The sequence below is a fragment of the Phascolarctos cinereus genome, unplaced genomic scaffold, assembly GCF_003287225.1.
Source record: "Phascolarctos cinereus isolate Bilbo 61053 unplaced genomic scaffold, phaCin_HiC Scaffold_4;HRSCAF=312, whole genome shotgun sequence".
Classification (NCBI taxonomy): Eukaryota; Metazoa; Chordata; class Mammalia; order Diprotodontia; family Phascolarctidae; genus Phascolarctos; species Phascolarctos cinereus.
This window is the reverse complement of record NW_027555847.1, coordinates 212,144,719-212,152,298: the sequence shown is the minus strand read 5'-3', so window position 1 is coordinate 212,152,298 and position 7,580 is coordinate 212,144,719.

The window sequence follows — 7,580 nt, the reverse complement described above, 5'->3', positions numbered from 1 at the left end:
TTATCCTACCTGGATTGCTTGACTCTCTCCACTCCCACCCTCCCATTCCTTTTAATTTAATTCTGTCGGACCTGAGAATTCCAGATCGTTTGATTTCCCTTGAAATGTTTTCATTTCCCTCTGACCCATTTCCTATCTGTTTCTTCGGGATGGGAGCTGAGAGAAATGCATTCATTGGTTGTCTTCTCATTTGGGTTGGCTCTGATGGGTATCATTAATCATTTCTTGATGGTGAGCTTAATTACATGGAGCAGCCTGTAGATAACCACCCAGCCCAGCTGCTAGCTCCTGTGAACAAAGTCCTACCAGGCTCCCAGGACAGGAGTAGCTTAGGGTAGAATAATTACTTCCAATATTTCCCAGGGACTTGTGGTTTAGGTTCTCAGCGTCTGGGGACTTTGGCCAAATGTATCGGTTCCATTTTTTTCAAAACTGTCATGCTTGTTCCTTAGGGACAAGGTTCCTTAGTGTATTGAAGTTAGACATGAGGCATACTTTTGAAATGAACCCTGGAATCAATGCTTCCTTTTGGGGAAGAAGTCAGAGGGGTCCCTCCTAGGAAGAGATCTAAGAAACTGAGACATACTCTGGTTCCCAATGTTTAGGGCAGATTTATAGGGGAGGTAACGATGGAAATGCCATATTTCTAATCTCCAGACATCAAATATAAAGTCTTTCTCTCAAGAACTAGAGTGTGACCTTAATTATATTATGAATTTTCCAAGACATAGTCCTTCTAATTTCTTGGAAAAATGGGTAAATGCACTCAATTGTTTCTGAGGCCAATGGCCAGAGAGAGAAAAGGACACCATGTTTTGCATATAGCACAACACTCAGGGTTCAATCAGCCAATCACTAAGCATTTATGCTGACCACCTTGTTGTTACTGCTATTTAGTTGTTCAGTCATGTCCTACTCTTCATGACCCTGAGAACCATCCTGTCCATAGGGTCTTCCTTCTCCAGGGGATTAAAGGAAACAGAGGTTAAGCAGCTCGCCCTACAGGTAGTAACTGTCTGAGGCCAGACTTGAACTCAGGTCTTCTTGACTCCAAGCCCACTAAGCCACCTAACTGTTTACTAGGCAAACAGGAGTTAAGTGACATGCCCAAGGTCATACAACTATTAAGTATCTGAGGCCAAATTTGAACTTAGGTCTTCCTGACTCCAGGCCTAGCACACTATCCACTGAGCCATCTAGCTGCCTCGTATTGAACATCTGCTATGTGCAAATAGAACACTGTGGATACACTGTGAAGATACAAGAGAAATATAAATATGGTACCTCTAAGGAGCTTATATTATTTTTAAGGAAACATGACAAATGAAATAATTAGAAAACAGTACAAGGCTATATATGCTGAAGTGACAGATTGTGTGTGGGGTAAACTGTACATGCTGTAAAGAAAGCCTAGGGGAAGAGAGGCAGCATGGTCCAGTGGAAATAGACCTCCATTTAGAGTCCAAGGACCTGGGATTTAATCCTAGTTCTTCTGCTTAATACCTATGCGACTTTGGGCAAGTCTTTTTAACCTTTCTGGGCCTCAGTTATAAAACGAGGAAATGAGACTGTATGACTTCTGAGTCCTGGGAGGCAGAAAAGAGGACTGCCTCCAAAATTAAAGAACCTGGTTTCAAATGCTACTTCTGACACATTCTGTTTCCTCATCTGTACATGAGGGTGTTGGACAAGATAACCGCTGGGGTTCCTTCCAATTCCAAACCTGTGATCCTACGATCAACAGGTACTGAAACATTGTCTTCTAGAAAAAATAAGACAAGCTAGTGCTCATAGGATAGACTGCTGTTGTTTTGTCTGACTCTTCATGACCCCATTTGGGGTTTTCTTGGCAAAGATACTAGAGTGGTTTGTCATTTCCTCTTCAGCTCATTTTACAGATGAGGAAACTGAGGCAAACAGGGTTAGATGACCTCCCCAAGGTCACACACCTAATAAAGTGTCTGAGGCCAGATTTGAACTCAGGTCCTTCTGATTCCAGGCCTGGTGCTCTAGCCAATGAGCCATGTAGTTGCCCTATAGGATTGATGGAATTGGATAAAAAGAGGAGTCAGAACTTTAAAAGATTGGAGGATAAAAGATAGAAGGCTGGTGCAGTTGCTCTGATCTTTGTATTACTGATGAAGCCAAGAAACTTAAAGAAACTTGGGCTGAGATGATCCTCAGGGTACAAAGACTGAGCTAGAGTTAAAATGCTCAGTCACTTAGTGGTTAGGCTGTTGCTTATCCCACCCTGAGTCATTTCCCCACTATATCCCTATGGATGTCAAATGAATATAATAATACTTATGCTAGTTGCCTGGCAGGATTGTTGTAAGGAAAGAGCTTTTAAAACTTTAAAGCACTCTAGAAATGTGATGATGATGATGATGATGATGATGATGGAACAGAGCAATCTTCCTCTTTCTCTCTGTTAAATTTGGTGGCCCACTCATGACAGTATGAGGAAGGTCCCGAAGAATCCCCCAGAAAGGTTCTCTATATATGTTTCTGAGGGCAGCAGGATGTTAAATCTCGCCTGATTCCCTGATTCGTGGTACTATCTTTCTTCCAGCTGTTCCACCTTCATCACACAGCTCCAGGGCAGGCTTCAGGCTGCTCTGAGTCAGCCCAATCCTAAGACAAATGCCTAGAGAGCCAGTCTCTAATGATGATTGTTAATGTGTTCAGTGCCCACCTTTTTAAAAAAAAAATTATGGCTATCTTCTGTTTTTACATTACTTTTCTTAAAATTTATTTATTTATTTTTGGTTTTTAGCATTCACTTCCACAAGATTTTGAGTTCCAAATTTTCTTCCCATCTCTCCCCTCCCTCCATCCCAAGAAGACCATGCATTCTGATTACCCCTTCCCCCGATTTACCCTCCCTTCTATCAACCCCACCTTTCCTTAGCCCCTTCTCCTTCTATTTTCCTGTAGGGTAAGGTAGATTTCTATACTCCATTGCTTGTGTATCTTATTTCCCAGTTGCATGTAAAACCAATTTTTTACATTCGTCTTTAAAACTTTGAGTTCCAAATTCTTTCCTTTCCTCCCTCCCCAATCACCCTCATTTACACTACTTTCATTTCCAGATATATTACTCTCCCCTCCTCTACCCAAATAGCCATCCTTCGTAACTAAGAATTTTTTAAAGGAGAAAAAAAAGCAATGAAGCAAAATAAACAACACATAATTCCAAACTGACAGAGTGCAATACTAAAACGTAAAATATTAAAATAACTTCTCTCAATTTCAGTCTCCTTCTCTATAAAATGGGGATAATAATAGCACCTACCTCATAGGGTTGTTATAAGAATCAAATAAGATAATGTATATAAATCAATTTGCAAAACTTAGAGCACTATACAAATCTTAGCTTTTGTCATTCCTCACTCACAGCCTACCACTCCTGTAAAGAAGAAAGATGAGCTGATAGTTCTCTTGGTTGGTTGTATTGGGACAGCTATCTGGATGAAGTAGACTCTCAGATTCCTGGAGGATGTTGGGAAGGGATCAAGATGGGATGTTGAGGTGAGGCAGTGGAGTTGAGCGGGGAAGTAGAAGACTCTGGACTTCTCTTGAGACTTCCAGAGAAGTCTAGAGACTTCTACTTCCCCTTTTGGCCAAGGAAAAAGATACGTTTGGCCTCGAGGCTTATGAAGTGCTAAGCCAGGAAAATGTTACCATATCATTTTTCATTAATCTCTAATAACTTGGTGAAAGTTAAAGCTATAAAGAAGGCATTTTCATACTTGAACTGACAATGAGAAGAAAAGATCAAAGTCACCTGGTTAGTTTAAAATAAAATCCTCTCTTCTCACAGTTTTACAGGATCATCTTGGAAATATAAAAATGTAACCTCCTTCCCCATCCATTTTCACAGTCATTTGCAGATGGAAAATTTCACGGAAGACTCTCTCCCCTCCTGTGATCCCCTTAGGGAACAATTAATTGAAGATTTGTTCTTTTCCACTTAAGCAACAGATTTTTTCCCTCTCACCTGGGTCTTCACATGGAGGTGGAACAGGAACGTCTGGATTTGTCTGAACAAAAATCACATTCTAGCCTGTACCCACAGCTTCTTAACCACGCCAAAGTGCTGATGCTGCTAAGCATGCCAAGAAAGGGAATCCTGAGACATCCCTGCCCTGGCTTTTGTGCATTTAAAGGCCTGACAGGGTGGTATAGTGAGAGTCAGGAAGATCTACAGTCTAGTGGGATTCAAGTGCTACCTTTTATACCAGTTTTGTAAGCCAAGGCAAGTCATTTTAACTCTGTAGTACCCCAGGTAATTCTCTAAGATGAGTTACAGTTCAGCATTGGTAAGATAAATTTCTTCATTGGGAGCTGCTATAACCAATGAAATCATAGTTCTGGGAAAGAGTCATTAATAAGGAAAAAAAATCAAATGTCTTTGTGAACTTTCAACTGTTTTTATGCAGTCTGGTTGTTTTTATTCTTTTGATGTATCAATTCATTCCAAGACTATTTCATTCAATCAGATGACAGAATGATACAGCTTAGCAACCGGTTTGATTATTTTTGAGGAATTGATCAGCTATTTTGTTATATTGATCAAATCAACAAGTATTGAATAACAATAATAACTACTTAATATTTATGTAACACTTTAAAGGGGTAAAAAGTGCTTTATGTAATATTGGACAACTACTACTTAATATTTATACAATACTTTAAAGAGGTACAAAGTGCTTTATATGGTATTGAACAACAATAAGTACTTAATATTTATATGTTACTTTAAAGGGTTCAATATATACATGTATATATATATACATATATATTATACATATATATGTGTGTGTGAGTGTGTATATATATATGTGTGTGTATATATATATATATACATATAAACCTCAGAATTTTAGGGGCTAATGATTATGGGATCATGGATTTCATGCTACAACAAAACTTGGAGCTCATCTAGTCTGATTCTGTATTTTACAAATGAGAAAACTGAGACATTGAGGGGTTAAGTGATTTGCTCAAGATTACATAGGCAGTCAATGGCAGAACTGGGATATTTCGGGCACATTGCTTACTATTGGGGTCTAAACAGAGCTCTACAATGTCTTTTCTAAAACTGGGATTCAGTAATAATACTCAGAACATAAGACTATGTACTTACTAACATCTTACTAAAGGTACATCTTAAAGGCAGTTTGGTGTAGAGACTCGAGTTGGCCTTGGAATCAGGAAGGATTCAAGTGCTGCTCCTGACAAACATTGGCTGTGTGAGTCTAGGCAAAGCACTAGACTTCTCAGTGCTGCCAGGCAACTCTCTAAGACTAAATTATGGAGGAGGGGTTGATGGGCATTGGCTGATGTTCTCTGAAATTCCCTACATCAATGAGATCAGAGGTTGAATTCAAACCACTCCTGCTTTCCCCAATAATAAATGCAGCAAAATCTCAGATTCAGGTTATATCAGCTTAAGGAATCTAGTTCAACATGTATTTATTTGAAGGTGGTACTGGGTACTGGGCATTAGACATGTGGATATAAAAACCTGAAAAAACAGGCAGTACCTGTAACCTGAGGGTCTGAGATTCATATGGAAATGAAGATGATAATACCTGTATCACTTTTCTCCCAGCATTATTATGAAACCCAAATGTGATAATATGTATGAAAAGCATCTCCTTCTCTGAAATCCTACAGGATTCGCAATTTCTTCTTCACCATTTAGCATTCATCTATGTACTTACTGTTCACCGTTGTTTCATGTATATTCATTTTTATCTGCCTGGATTATAAATTCCTTCAGGGTAGGGGGTCTTCTTTTGTGTCCCCTTTCCACAGCACATAGATGGCCCAGTGCATAGAGCACTCAGCCTGGAGTCAGGAAGACCTGAGTTCAAATCTCAGATACTTACTAGCTGTGTGACTCTGGGCAAATCACTTAACTCTGTTTGCCTCAGTTTCCTCATCTGTAAAATGAGTTGAAGAAGGGAATGGCAAACCACTCCAGTATCTTTGCCAAGAAAACCCCAAATGGGGTCATGGAGAGTAGGATATGACAGAAAGGACTACATAATCCATAGTATCTAGAAGAGTGCTGAATGAATATTCATTGAGCAACTCTGTGATATAGTGGAAAGAATCCAGGATTCTGAGCCAGAAAACCTGTGTCTGAATTCCCATTCTGATGTCCCCATGGGCAAGGCACTAAATCTTTCTCAGTATGTTTCACCTGATCCCCCCAGGCATTAGTGCCTGCTGTCTCTTGAAATTATTTTGTGAAGACCTGGATTCAAATCCTGCCTCTGACCCACAATAGCTATGTGTCTTAATCTCAGTGCCCTAAGTAACATTTTAACAGTAAAAATTAATTGGTCACAGTGGTAGTTTCTTCAGTGGGAGCTTCCTAAACAGATGAAATCATTGGTCCAAAAACAAACAAAACAAAATAATCATGAATTATCTTCTCCCTCCTTCCCCTCCAACCCCAAGTAAGCTCCTTGAGGGCAGTAACTGTTTCACTTTTTTGCCTTTCATACTCAGTGTCTAATTGGGCTGGAAGTCAGGAAGACTCATCTTCCTGAGTTTGACTGTGGCCTCACAAATTTACTAGCTGTGTGACCCTGGACAAGTCACTTACCCTCTTTGTCTCAGTTTCCTTATCTGTAAAACAAGCTTGAGAAGGAAATGGCAAATCACTCCCTTCTCTTTGCCAAGAAAACCCCAAATGGGGTCATTCAGTGCCTATCATAGCACGTTATACACATAGAAGAAGCTTAATTCTTAATAACATTAATTCTTATTAATAGAATCTATTAATTAATTAATCTATTCTTAATAATAGAAGATGAATTGAATTAAAAAAGGGAAAATAATACATTTACTATCTAACTCACAGGGTTATTGTGGGAAAAACAAAGGGATAGGTTAGATAAAAGGTAATGAAAGACAATGTCACATACAGGGTATCCCAAAAGTCTTAGTGCAATTTTAAGCTTTAATTGTTTTAATGTAAGCTATTAAATTAATAAAAGCTATTAAAGCTTAAAACTGCAATAAGACTTTTAGGATGCCCTGTATTAAGAAGTTATACTCTTGAGAGGAAGCTAGGAACCAGAGGGTAAGGGAAACAACAGAGAATATTTGGGGAGAAGGTCTAAGGAGAGAGAAAGAAGCAGGTACAATTTTGTCAGTGGAGAATAATATAGAGCACTTGCATAAAAAGAGGAAATAGATTAGGAGTTTGACAAACAGATGAGAAGCCTGGTACAGGGGTATGATAAAGTAGTGATGAGGGACTTTTGTTATCACAGTAGAGAAAGAGTTTCTCTCTCTCTCTCAAAAGTAGAGCAGCTAGTAACTTCTTAACTTGACTCAGTGATAATTTAATCCTTCAAAAAGTGGAGAAACCAACAAGGGAATATTTTCTTTTCTATCTGATTTTCACTAACAGGGAATAACTGGTTTTGGGGAGTTGAAAGGATGAGAATCCTGAAGGGAGAAAGTAACCACTTTATCTAAGAGTTTATGACAGAGGAGAGGAAGTCCAATTATTGTCTGATGTGTGCCCTAGATTTTGGGAAAGCGAATTCCATAGG